Below are 13,427 nucleotides of genomic sequence, written 5' to 3'. Positions count from 1 at the left end.
AAGTTGATTATTGTCCTCTCAAGATCTGTGAAGAATTTTGATGGGACCTTGATGGGGATTGCATTGAATCTATAGATTGCCTTTGGTAGAATTGCCATTTTTACTATGTTGATCCTCCCAATCCAAGAGCAAGGGAGATCCTTCCATTTTCTGGTATCCTCTTCAATTTCTTTCTTCAAAGACTTAAAGTTCTTGTCAAATAGATCTTTCACTTCCTTGGTTAGAGTTACCCCAAGATATTTTATGCTGTTTGTGGCTATCGTGAAAGGTGATGATTCTCTTATTTCCCTCTCTGCTTCCATATTCTTTGTATATAAGAGGGCGACTGATTTTTTGGAGTTGATCTTGTATCCTGCCACATTACTAAAGGTATTTATCAGCTGTAGAAGTTCTTTGGTGGAGTTTTTGGGGTCGCTTAAGTACACTATCATATCATCTGCAAATAACGCAAGTTTAACTTCTTCCTTTCCAATTCGAATCCCCTTGATCCCCTTATGTTGTATTATTGCTATTGTAAGACTTCAAGAACTATATTGAAGATGTATGGGGAGAGTGGACAGCCTTGGCGTGTTCCTGATTTTAGTGGGATGGCTTTAAGTTTCTCTCCATTTAATTTGATGTTAGCTGTCGGCTTGCTGTAAATAGCTTTAATTATATTTAGGTATGGCTCTTGTATCCCTAATCTCTCCAAGACTTTTATCATAAAGGGATGTTGAATTTTGTCAAATGCTTTTTCAGCATCTAATGAAACGATCATATGGTTTTTTTCTTTCAGTTTATTTATATGATGGATTACATTGATAGATTTGCGTATGTTAAACCAGCCCTGCATCTCTGGGATGAAGCCTACTTGATCATAATGGATAATTTTTCTAATGTGTTCTTGGATTCGGTTTGCCAGAATTTTGTTGAGGATTTTTGCGTCGATGTTCATGAGTGAGAATGGCCTGTAATTCTCTTTCTTGGTTGTGTCTTTGTGTGGTTTTGGTATCAGTGTTACTGTAGCTTCATATAAGGAATTTGGCAATGACTTTTCTGTTTCTGTATTGTGAAATACATTAAGGAGTATAGGTATTAGGTCTTCTTGGAAGTTCTGGTAGAATTCCGCATTGAAACCATCTGGTCCTGGACGTTTTTTGGAAGGGAGGTTTTTGATAACAGCTTCTAATTCTTCACGACTCACAGGTCTATTTAGGTTGTTTACCTGGTCCTGGTTTAACTTTGGTATATGGTATTCATCTAAAAGTGTCCATTTCTTTAACATTTTCAAGTTTTGTGGCATACAGGCTTTTGTAGTAAGATCTAATGATTGTCTTACTTTCCTCTGTGTCTGTGGTTATGTCCCCCTTTTCATTTCTGATCTTATTAATTTGCAAATTCTCTCTCTGCCGTTTGATTAGTTTGGATAGGGTTTATCAATCTTGTTGATTTTCTCCAGGAACCAGCTTTTTGTTTCACTGATTCTTTCAATTGTTTTCTGTGTTTCTATTTTGTTAATTTCAGCCCTCAGTTTGATTATTTCCAGTCTTCTACTCCTTCTAGGTGAGTCTGCTTCTTTTTTTTTCTAGAGCTTTCTGGTGGGCTGTTAAGTATCCAATGTGTGCTTTCTCTGTTTTCTTTAAGTGGGCACTTAGTGCTATGAAATTTCCTCTCAGGACTGCTTTCATAGTGTCCCATAGGTTTGAGTATGTTGTTTCTTTATTTTCATTGAATTCAAGGAAGACTTTAATTTCTTTCTTTATTTCTTCCTTAATCCAGGTATGGTTCAGTAGTTGACTGTTCAGTTTCCATGAGTTTGTAGTCTTTCTGGGGGTAGCATTGTTGTTGAATTTTAGCTTTAATCCATGGTGATCTGATAAGATACAGGTGGTTACAGATATTTTTTTGTACCTGTGGATGTTTGCTTTGTTACCGAGTATGTGGTCAATTTTCGAGAAGGTTCCATGAGCTGCAGAGAAGAAGGTATATTCTTTCCTATTTGGGTGGAATGTTGTATAGATGTCTGTTAAGTCCATTTGATTCATTACCTCCAATAATTCTCTTATTTCTCTGTTAGGTTTCTGTCTAATTGACCTGTCCATTGGTGAGAGAGTAGTGTAAAAGTCTCCTACTATTAATGTGTGTGGTTTGATTGCTGCCTTGAGTTTTAGCAATGTTTCTTTTACGTACGTGGGTGCTTTTGTATTAGGGGCATAGATATTCAGGATTGAGATTTCATCCTGATGAATTGTTCCTGTTATGAGTAGAAAGTGTCCCTCTCCATCTCTTCTGATTGATTTAAGTTTGAAGTCAACTTTGTTAGAAATTAGTATGGCCACACCTCCTTGTTTCTTAGGTCCATTAACTTGATACGCCTTATCCCAAGCCTTTACTCTGAGTAGGTGTCTGTCTTTGTAGTTGAGGTGTGTTTCTTGTAAATGGCAGAATGTTGGATCCTGTTTTCGTATCCAATCTCTTAGTCTGTGCCTTTTTATAGGTGAGTTGAGTCCATTGACATTAAGTGATATTAATGACCAGTGGTTGTTAACTCCGGTCATTTTTTTAGTAGTAAATTTTGTGTGTTTCTCTTATTTGTGTTGCACTGGTGAAGGGTCTCTAGATGTCTGAGATATTGTGGTCATTGTTGGACTCCTTGGTTAGTGATTTTCCTTCTATTACTTTCTGTAAGGCTGGATTTGTGGCTACGTATTCTTTAAATTTGTTTTTATCCCGGAAAATTTTGTTTTCTCCATTTATAGTGAACAAAAGCTTGGCTGGGTATATTAGTCTGGGCTTGCATCCACAGTCTCTTAGTTTCTGTAGTACATCTATCCAGGACCTTCTGGCTTTCATTGTTTCCATAGAGAAGTCAGGTGTAAGTGTGATAGGTTTTCCTTTATAAGTAACTTGGCCTTTTTCCTTTGCAGCTCTTAATATTCTTTCTTTGTTCTGTATGCTTTGTGTTTTGATTATTATATGGCGAGGGGATGTTTTTTTTTTGATCCAGCCTATTCGGTGTTCTGTATGCTTCTTGAACCTTCGTAGGTATATCTTTCTTTAGGTTGGGAAAGTTTTCTTCTATAATTTTATTAAATATATTTTCTGGACCGTTGAGCTGCGCTTCTTCCCCTTCTTCTACTCCTATTATTCTTAGGTTTGGTCTTTTTATTGTGTCCCATATTTCCTGAATGTTTTGTGATGAGAGTTTGTTGGCCTTGCTGTTTTCTTTGATCAGCGTGTTTATTTTATATGGTATCTTCAGAATCTGAGATTCTTTCTTCTATCTCTTGTATTCTGTTGGTTATGCTTGTTTCTGTAGACTCTATTCATTTACCTAGATTTTCCATGTCCAGCCAGCCTTCTGTTTGTGTTTTCTTCTTTGCCTCCAATTCAGTTTTCAAGACTTGAACTGTTTCCATTATCTGTTTGATTGTTTTTCCTTGGTTTCCTAGGGTATCATTCACTGATTTGCTCAATTCTTCAAACTTTCTGTTATACTTCTCATCCATTTCTATAAGGGCATTTTTTACATGCTGTTTAAGGGCATCAATCACTTTCATAAAGTCATTTTTTTCTACTTCTTCATGATTAAGGTGTTCATGTCCTCCTGATGTGAGGTCGCTGGGTTCTGGTGGTTTCATATTATTTTTCAGATTGTTGGGTGAATTCTTGCATTGGCACCTGCCCATCTCTTCCTCCGAATGCTCTCCTATGGATCTTCTTTTACAGGATCAGGTCTCCTTGCCTACTGTTGTACCTTCCCAGTGATGGTACTCCCCAGTGATGGTTCTCCTGGTGCTCCAGTGATGTCTCTCCTGGTGACAATATCAGATCTCCGTGCCCAATGATGGCTCTCCTGGTGCCAAGATCCACTCTCCTTGCTGGTTGGGTAGTTCGTAAACAAAGCGCCTACCTTGCTTGGTGCAGGCAGGCCAGTGAAACAAGGGAACTCCTGCCTGCCTGTTTGCCCTGAGGATTCGCCCCCAGTGCCCAGACAGGCCAGTGAAACAAAGGAACTCCTGCCGGCCTGTTTGCCCTGAGGATTCGCCCCCAGCGCCCAGATAGGCTGAGCTAGGTGGTGTTATGTGCCCAAAGAAGGAAGGGGGTAGAAGGAAGAAGGGTTCTGGATGCAAGTTGGGTGGGATAGGAACAGAGAGGCAGTCTGCAGGGAGTAGAGTCTCTGCAGGGAGCCCAGGAGGGGTGGGGGGTGTGTGAGGAACTTCTGAGTTCCCTGTCTGGGGCTGCTGCCGCGTCACAAACTCACCCCAATGATGTCTCTCCTGGTACCGAGCTCAGATCTCCGCGCTGGTTGGGTAGTTTGTAAACAAAGCGCCTACCTTGCTTGGTGCAGGCAGGCCAGTGAAACAGAGGAACTCCCGCCCGCCTGTTTGCTCTGAGGATTCGCCCCCAGCGCCCAGACAGGCTTAGCTAGGTGGTGTTATGTGCCCAAAGAAGGAAGGGGGCAGAAGGAAGAAGGGTTCTGGATGCAAGCTGGGTCTATTCTATATTTTTTAACTCTAAAGTATTTCTGTTACAAATTTTAACCTGACTTTTTGTTTCAGATTTTACAGCTTTTTAAACCACATTCAATGAATTCACAAATTCATAGCTACAAAAGCTTTAGAAAATAGTCTTACAAATCGTAAGACAAATACTTTATCAAAAATTTTAGGAATATAAGAGAGGGAAGTAGATTAGCAGCCATAATTACTATTGCAAAATGTTTGTTTTTTTAGTTATTTTTAAGCATATGGTGTCTTTTACTTTTTGTTCTCCTTCTCCTTATTATAGATTCAGGTATTTCTGACACAGGACAGATTTGAATGAAACCTTTAAGCAGCATGCGTAGGTCTGGAGGGAGTGGGCTGAAACACAGAGCCAACTTCTTTAACAAATAGATAAAAATAAAACAGTTTTTAATATTACACATGTTGCAAAGATATTTGATTCTCTGTAAAATTGTTCAGTGTTCAGAGGAAGGCACAAGAACAAGCAGAGAGTAAAGAAGATTCCATGAGAAGACAAGAGTGGGGGACAAAGAAAACACAGATGTAAGAGACTTTGAGAATAAACAGCAGAAAGAGTTTGGAAATCAGGGACTTTGGGATCATATGCTTGTGAACTGGAGAAAGTTGTTACAATTTTGGGGCATTTGGAAATCCAGAGTGCCATCTTTGCCCATTGACCTATCCTTAGGAATATCCATTTGCAAGAAGACAACTAGTATTAAAGAAAACTCTAAATCTGAGAAGGATAAAAGATGAGAGAAGGCACATGAAAGTATGTAGAGCAAGCTCAAGGAGTAAGCAAAGAATATGTTTGGAGGAAGAGCAAGTATGGAGAGAAAAGGGTAAGTTTCCTGGAGCTGTCAAGAAGTCTGAGAGATTTGTCAGAGCGAAATGTCCAAATTAACAAAGAAGCAGCAGCATCCCTTTCCATGAGATGGGTGATCAATAGGGCAAGAGAAACTGCAGCGTGCACTTTATAAAACTCTAGATAATCCATCCATTCACATACCAATGCTGAGTGGTTTCAAGACTGCATCTCAAAAGTTCTCACTTGATCTAAAACCAGAGAAGTTGGAATAACAGAAACTAGAGGTTCCAATGTCTTATCAACAAACATTGACTTAACTATTGATAAAACAAACAATCCAATATAAAACACATGGGACTAAATTGAGAATTCAGTTTAGTGACTAAGAAAGAAAATCAATATGCTCAAGCTCCTTAGCAATTAGTGAAATACAAATCAAAACTTCTTTGATATTTTATATTTCCCAAGAATATAAATCACAAGAAATTCAGGAATATATATGAGTGAAGGGGATTACAAACTGGTAAGCCTTGTGAAAACTAGTGTGGAGGATTTCTAAAAGTGTAGAAAGATATCTACACTGTTCTCTATGTCTATCAGTCCTGGGCATATGTGTAAAGGACTGCGTATTCTATTGTCAAAATTCTTGAACATCTATGTTCATTGTTGCTCTATTCACAATAGTCTTGAAATGGAAGCAGCCTCAATGTCAATCAACTGATGAATGGATATTTTAACTGTGGTACATGTATACAACTAAATTTTATTTGGTGCAAATACAAATAGAATTATGGAATCCATATGTAATGGATGGAGCTGAACGAGGTAACCCAGACACAATTAGACAAAGTCAAATGCTTTCTCTCATATGCAGATGCTAGTTTTGAATCTTCAGGTGTCTCTACTTGACTGGAGTACACATATTAGCCAGGAAACTACTAAGGTGCAAAGGTGAGGGGATTTCTCTAGCAGGGAAATAGAACACATGTGGTATGAAGAAGGGAAGGGAAATACTGGAGCAGGAAGGGTTAAGTAGCAAGTGATGGGAGGGCAGACCAGAGGGAGTGTGTGAAGGAACAACTAACTCTAAGACCTTAGAGAAAGCTTATGGAAATGTGCTCCTATAGAAGCTTCCTAAATATATACACTTATAAAGCACTATTGCTGGGGGAGAAAGCCTCTCTCAAAGATCATGAACCATTAAGCAAAAAGACAAGTGCTAGGTATGAGTTAACTGTCTTAAGTTGTTTGCAAATGTTTGTCCCTATACACACAAACATGACCAGCTTTTCCTTTGCTCTTGGTTACCCTCCAGAATCTGATGGCAGGACCTGTTTAATGAGAGCATCACATAGTTGAGTCACAGGACATGGAGTAATTAAGCTGTGGCTGACATGGAAATTTCATTCATACCTGCTAGCATCCACAGTAATGAAAAGTTTTATACACATTAATAAAAAATGTAATAAACTGTCTAGAATACCAGCAATCCCTGAAACCAACAATTATGACTGTCAGGAAAACATATGCCCACTGATGACATATCTTTATACTGGCATGAATATTATAGGAGTAACCCACAACATTCTTCTCAGATTTAAGTTCAGCTCCAATAGTCACATATCATGTCCCATTGACATAAGAAACTGTGGTTAGTTGTGTCATTTGTCCTAAATGAGTGCCTAATAATATTATTATGCTAAATAGAGCAAAATGTTACCTACCTGCTCAGTTCTTACCTTTAAATGGGAATTTAAGTGCATACTTCCCTCATACCTTCTCAGGGAGGCTTCATTTTCCAATAGACAGTGTTCAATACATAAACCTATAAGTAGTCACCAACCAGATAATGAGAGATTGTGGAGTACCCAGATCTGCATGGGACACATTTATCATGTACTCTTTCCCCTCAAAACTCAGAAGAGAGGGTAGAACTTTCCAAGAGCCAAATATAGGGCATAATTGGGTTGAAATTGTTTGTTCATTAAATGACATGGTCATGGTACACATGGACTGACTGCACAGGACCATCAAGAAATAAATAAAATCCCCACATTAATGGGAGAGAGGATCATAAATACTGCTCCTGCCTAAGGAGCCATTGACAATTTGTAGCTGCTAGGGGTAGGAAAATTTCATAGTAAAATATAAAGCAAGTTGCAAATCAAGTAAATTAGTGGATACATCAGCCAGGAGGTCAAAGGCAAGTCAGAAAAAAATATCCTACAGGACTAATATGATATCTGATGTCATGCTTACCTTTTAGGTTGTTGGAAGTCAGTGCTCTACTAAGTTTCTAGATTTCAATGGAATTTCACTCATTAGTTATAGGAGATTAACTCACCTCCAAAGTTGTTCATAGATGGCTGTTCATGTTGGTGCAGTTAGCCTGGAGTAAGGTAATGAGCTTCTAGATCTGCAAAATTCCAACAGCTCTGCATCACTGAAGTTGATATCAGCCAGTCTCTGTAGACACGGATCTTTCCAGGAGTTCTCATGTATGCATTTATACACATGTTAATCATATACACACATTTACACATGTATACATTTATATACATATGTACATTTATACTGCTAAACACTCAGTATTGAATAACCCACAGGGAAGACTGATATCTCCTTTTCTCAATAGTGACTATTCATCAGTCATGAACAACAGATTCTCTCTTAACATAGTATCTAGCTACAGACCTCAAAGTCACATGGTGTAAACAAATGTCATATTTTTTTTTCTGCTGCCAACAGATCTCTATGTAGAATCTCTCCTTTAAGAGAACTCAATGGATACATGATTTCTCTTACTTGCTCTAGGAGGACTAACCAGGCTCTCATCTAACCCAGGTTTTGAAAGTACCTCCTAAAATCTCTCCAATCACTGAACATGTAAGTGAGTGAGACAGTTTAGCTAACCTTTCTACTTCCAAGGTTTCTTTTCCTCTCATTTTGAGAATTCTTTTACTGCCCTCATGAATTTGGGAGCTTTTCCTATTTTCATATTCTGATTTTACTTATTATTTTACTTACTTTTCTTCTTCCCTGGCAGGAGACTCTATTCAGTCACTTAATCTGCAAGTTTAGAAAACAATTTTTTTTCTTTACAAGTTTCTGAAATTTTAGAAATGTTTCTTTTTTTATTTTATATGTACAATTGTTTTGTCTACATGTGTATGTGTTCCACATGTGTACCTGTGACTCAGTTAAAAAATGATAAATGTGCTGGATCCTGATATAAGAAAAATGATATATGTAATAATTTTCACTGTTCTCAGATACTTGAATTTCATACTAGTTGCTCAGTGATGACTCATAAAATCTAACATTAGGGAAGGAGAAGGCAACAAAACTTGCTGATGTTCCCCAGATCTTCATGCCTTGCTCTTTTCTAAATGCAGGAGCTAAATCTATGAACAAATTTGTTATTTACTTTCCTAAAACTAGAGATTCTAACAAAGATATTGATATGTAGTCAGACTACAGCACTTGGTAATGCTTCTGCAGTCTTTTTCTACAACAGATGCTCTGTTCAATTGTTATTTGAACAAAAGAATTCTATTGTACCTTTCAAATCTGCCATGAAAATGATATCGATCACTTTTCAGGTGCTTCAAAAACTCTTAGTAACTTTGGAGCCCAGAGTACTTGAAAGTGACCATATTCCATCACATGATGAGAGAGAAAAGCTAATCTCACAGAAGACACTCTCTTCACCAACCTTCAGTTTCCTGATTCTCTTCTGTGAATAATAAACCCATTTCCTCTTTAAGGGTGATGACTCCAAATACCCAGAATCTCTGAATGACTTTTTTTGTTTGCTTCATCAGGTCTCATATGGAAATTTTGATTCTGCACGAACTGACAAAGATACATTCCCATCCCTTTACCAGACATCTCCAAAAGACACAGCACTAATCCAGGGGGTGATCTCTTTATTGCTGCACTTTTCCTGGAAGTGGGTGGGGCTCTTTGTGGCTGATGATGTAAAATCTAAGGAGTTCATCTCTGACTTGAAAGCGGAGATCTCATCAGAAGATATCTGTGTAGCTTTTACAGTAAAACTCCCAACTAATTGGAAGATTCAGTTAGTATCTGTAGTTGGGTTGCTGAGTTTAAATCAAGATACACAAGTAAATGTGCATATATTCTATGGTGATATAAATGACATATTGCTTTTCTCCTTCAAAAATGGAATCATATCAAACAGAAGGAAAGTGTGGATCATGACAAAGCCACAATTATTTCACTTGGAGTCTGAATATGAGTTAAATATTTTGATGTACATTTTTGGAGGAAGCTTTTCATTTTCAAAAAAATAAAAATACTCCTGGCTTAAAGCACTTTATCGAAGCACTTATGCCCTCCCAATACCCAGAAGATCTTTACTTCTGTAAATTCTGGATTGACACATTTTATTGCACACCTCCTCCTTTACACTGTGGAAAATATATACCCTGCCCACCAAATATATCCCTAGAGACTAAAGAAGAAAAGGTTGTGATGATCACTTCTGAACCCAGAGTTTCTATATGGAATGCAGTGTATGCAGTAGCCCATGCCCTCCATAAAATGCTTTTGAGTAAAACAGAAATAGCACCTCACAAAGCGGCAAACAAGGACAGTCTTCTACCCTGGCAGGTAAGCCAACTCATAACTAAGGGAAGCACTGGGCACTTACATTATTAGTAAGTAATTCATGGTACACAAGCGTATAACACATTTTCACCTTATAATTAAAAGAGTAAGGTGAAGTGTAAAGGGGTTCTTTCACAGTGTGTGTGTATGTGTCTGTAATATGGTGTATGCTTTGGGAGATGGTAGCTTTGCTTTGAAAACATTAATTCTGTACAAATTTCACTAAATGGTTTCATAGTATGACCTGAAATTCTGTAAGATATCCAAAAAAAATTAATCTCAAAATTTTTAAGTTCAATAATCAACTTTTTCTCTTTTCTTTTTTTATTATAACTTAAAAAAATACCAATACAAAATACTACTTCCTCCACTCCTTGCCCTCCCTTCACACATCTTCCACACACCTGTTCCTCTCCCCTATGCAATCTTTTTTTAAAATTTTTTATTAAAAATTTCTGCCTCCTCCCCGCCTCCGGGTCCCATTTCCCTCCCCCTTCCCCGACCCCCTCCCCCTCCCTCTCCAGCCCAAAGAGCAGTCAGGGTTCCCTGCCCTGTGGGAAGTCCAAGGTCCTCCTGAGAAGCAAAGAACAATGGCACTGGGTTTTGATGCTACTGCATGTACTGGCTTTGTGGGATCCTAGGGTGTTTGGTTGCTCCCTTTCCTAGACCTGGATGGAGGGGGGAGGACCTTGGACTTCCCCTATGCAATTTTAAGAGAGGGTAAGGCACCCTGTCCTGTGGAAAGTCCAAGGCTCCCCACACCTACATCTAGGTTGAGCAAGGTATACATCCAAAGAGAATAGGATCCCAAAAGGCCAGTACATGGAGTAGAGACAAATCCCAGTGCCATTGTCATTGGCCACACAATCTGACCCATCTGTAAACCACATTCAAAGGGACTAGTTTGGTCCCATGATCATCATTCCCAGCACAGTTGGAGTTGGTGAGCTCCCATTACCTCAGGCACATTTTTTCAGTGGGTCAACTCCTTGTGGTATTGACCTCCTTGCTCATAATCTTACTCCTTCCACTCTTCTACTGGACCTTGGGAGCTTAGTCCAGTACTTCGATGTGGGTCTCTGCATCTCTTTCCATCTGTTGTCGGATGAAGGTTCTATGGTGATATTTAAGATAATCATCAGTCTGAATACTGGGAAAAGCCAGTTTAGGCATCCTTTCCTCTATTGCTTAGGGTCTTAGCTGGGGTCATCCTTGTAGATTCCTGGGAAATTTTCTAGAGCCAGGTTTCTCGCTAAACCCCAAAAGGCTCCCACAATAAAGATATCTCTTTTCTTGTTCTCATATTTTTGTCCTTCCTTCATCTCAACCATCCCATTTCCTCAAGCTCTCCCCCAACCCTCCCCTTCTCCATTCCCCTTCCTCTTCTCCACTTCCTTCTACTCCCATACCCTATGCTACAAAGTTTTGTCAGGCAATCTTGTCTGATTCCAATTTACAGGTGAATCTACACATGTTTTTCTTTGAGTTAAACATATTAGTTTTTCTAGGATCAGAAACTGATGCTCAATATCCTTTTTTATGGCTAGAATCTACTTATGAGTTAATACATACTCTATTTATTTTTTGATTCTGGGTTACCTCACTCAAGATAGTGTTTTCTAACTCCATCCATTTGCATGCAAAATTCAGGATGTCACTGATTTTTACCACTGAGTAGTACTCTAATGTGTAGATGTGCCACACTTTCTTTATCCACTCTTCCATTGAGGGACATCTAGGTTGTTTATGTTCTGGCTATTACAAATAATCCTGTTTTGAACATAGTTGAACAAATGCTTTTGTAGTATGATTGGGCATCTTTTGAGTATATGCCCAAGAGTGATATTGCTGGATGCTAATGTAGGTAGATCCCCAATTTTCTGAGAAACTGCCACAGTGATTTCCAAAGTGGTTACACAAGGTTTCATTACTACCAGCACTGGATGAATGTTCCCCTTACTCCGCAGCCTCTCCAGCATGAGCTATCATTGGTGTTTTTGATTTTAGCCATTCTGATGGGTGGAAGATGGTATCTCAAAGTTGTTTTGATTTACATTTCCCTGATAGCTAAGGAAGTTGAACATGTCCTTAAGTATTTATTGATCATTTGAAATTCTTCTGTTGAGAAATCTCTGTTTAATTCAGTACACCATTTTTAATTGGATTATTTAGATTTTTTTTTTTTTTTTTTTTTTTTTTTTTTTTTTTTTTTTTTTAGTTTTTTCGAGACAGGGTTTCTCTGTGGTTTTGGAGCCTGTCCTGGAACTAGCTCTTGTAGACCAGGCTGGTCTCGAACTCACAGAGATCCGCCTGCCTCTGCCTCCCGAGTGCTGGGATTAAAGGCATGCGCCACCACTGCCCGGCTGATTATTTAGATTTTTAATGACTAATTTCTTGAGTTCTTTATATATTTTGGAGATCATTCATTTGTCTGATGTGAGGTTGGTGAAGATCTTCTCCAATTCAGTAGGTTAACTTTTTGTCTGATTGACTGTGTCCTTTCCTTTAAAGAAACTTCTCAGTTTTAGGAAGTCCCATTTATTCATTGTTGTTCTTATTGTCTGTGATACTGGGTTTATACACAGGAAGTGGTCTCTTGTGCCCATGCATTGCAGGATACTTCCCACTTTCTCCTCTATTAAGTTCACTGTGGTTGGGTTTATATTGAGGTCTTTGATGTATTTGGACTTGATTTTGGTATATGGTAATAGATATGAATCAATTTTAAATATTCTACAGACCTCCAGTTATGCTATTACAATTTGATGAAGATGCTTTCTTTTTTCCATTGCATAATTTTAGTTTCTTTATCAAAATTCAGGTGTTCATAGGTGTGTGGATTAATATCCGTGTCTTCAGTTCGATTCCATTGGTCAACATCTCTATTTTTTTGTCAATACCAAGCTGTTTTCATTACTGTAGCTCTGTAATAGAGTTTGCTGTCATGGATAGTAATGCCTCCAGAAGTTCCTTTATTGTATAGGATTATTTGGCTATTCTGGGTGTTTTGTTTTCCATATGAAGTTGATTATTGATCGTTCAAGGTCTGTGAAGAATTGTGTTGAGATTTTGATGGGAACTGATTTAAATCTATAGATTGCTTTTGGTAATATTTTATTTTTACTATGTTGATCATTCCTATCCAAGAGCATGGGGGATCTTTCCATTTTTCTGATATCTTCTTTCAATTTCTTTCTACAAAGGCTTAAATTTCTTGTCAAATAGGTCCTTTACTTCCTTGGTTAGTGTTAACTTAAGACACTTTATGCTATTTGAGGCTATTGTGAAAGATGAGGTTTCTCTGATTTCCCTCTCAGTTTTGATGTGGAAGGGTCTTCTTTTTTGTGATGATTTCATTGGTTAATAAAGAAACTTCCTTGGCCCATTTGATAGGTCAACCCTTATGTGTATGGAGTAGACAGAACAGAATGCTGGGAGGATGTGAGGCAATTGCCACACCTCTCCTCTCTGGGTCAGACATGATGAAGCTCCAACCCAAG

General features: G+C 38.3%; 1 pseudogene; it reads left to right on the top strand.

Annotated features, from left to right (window-relative positions):
- The window catches only part of LOC130875650 (vomeronasal type-2 receptor 116-like), an 80,352-nt pseudogene that overhangs the window by 18,346 nt on the left and 48,579 nt on the right, over positions 1 to 13,427 (top strand).

This window comes from Chionomys nivalis, chromosome 6 (assembly GCF_950005125.1).
Source record: "Chionomys nivalis chromosome 6, mChiNiv1.1, whole genome shotgun sequence".
NCBI classification, from domain to species: domain Eukaryota; kingdom Metazoa; phylum Chordata; class Mammalia; order Rodentia; family Cricetidae; genus Chionomys; species Chionomys nivalis.
This window is presented reverse-complemented; position numbering and strand designations above follow the sequence as displayed.